The sequence below is a fragment of the Gavialis gangeticus genome, unplaced genomic scaffold, assembly GCF_001723915.1.
Source record: "Gavialis gangeticus isolate Ggan-Ray unplaced genomic scaffold, GavGan_comp1, whole genome shotgun sequence".
In the NCBI taxonomy this organism is placed as follows: domain Eukaryota; kingdom Metazoa; phylum Chordata; order Crocodylia; family Gavialidae; genus Gavialis; species Gavialis gangeticus.
The window spans coordinates 18734455-18735010 of record NW_017729001.1 but is presented as its reverse complement, the minus strand read 5'-3'; the positions used below and the strand labels follow the sequence as shown (position 1 = coordinate 18735010).

Genomic DNA, 556 nt, shown 5'->3' with positions numbered 1-556 from the left:
GAGCTCCCCCACCCCCACCATCGCTCCCTCCTCCCGCTCTCCGCTTCGCCCTACCTCGCTCCCTCCTTCTCCAGGCAGTCACCTGCAGCGGGGCGGGGAGCAAGGCAGGAGATGCCCCCCGCACGCTCCTGTCCACCTCTTCCCCGTGTTCTTCAAAGCAGCGGGCTGCAAAGGAAGCGCAGTCTCAGGCGCCGACTGCATTTTCTCCAGCTCTGGAAGAGACCAGAGGTCCCCGAGGGCTGAGAGCAGGCGGGGAGGAAGGGGGTGGATCGCCCTCGTCCCCTGCCATCAGACCGCACGTAGTTCTTGTAGGCAACCAACCTTTCTGCTGGGGGTGAACCTCTAAAATCCTGCATCTGTACGTGCAAGAAACGTCGGCCCTCCCAGGCAGAGAGGAGGTGGGTATTGGTCGCAGATGGGGGAGAGAGACTGTCACTACAGGGCCCTGGGAGGGAGGGTATTGTTCCTGCAGTCGGTAGTCACATCCACCAGTGCTCAGTGGACACTCCTTCCCTCCCAAGCCTTGCTCCATTTCCTCACACTGAAGCCATCTGCT

The 556-nt window shown here is 61.9% G+C and overlaps 1 protein-coding gene across 1 annotated transcript in view; it reads right to left on the bottom strand.

The window, feature by feature from the left end:
* The window catches only part of LOC109290471, a 48079-nt gene extending 47783 nt beyond the window's left edge, over nucleotides 1–296 (bottom strand). The window contains exon 1 of the mRNA XM_019507009.1: nucleotides 55–296. The gene's annotated coding sequence lies outside the window, so the exon portion shown is untranslated. The remainder of the gene's footprint in view (nucleotides 1–54) is intronic.
* Nucleotides 297–556: the final 260 nt, after the last annotated feature.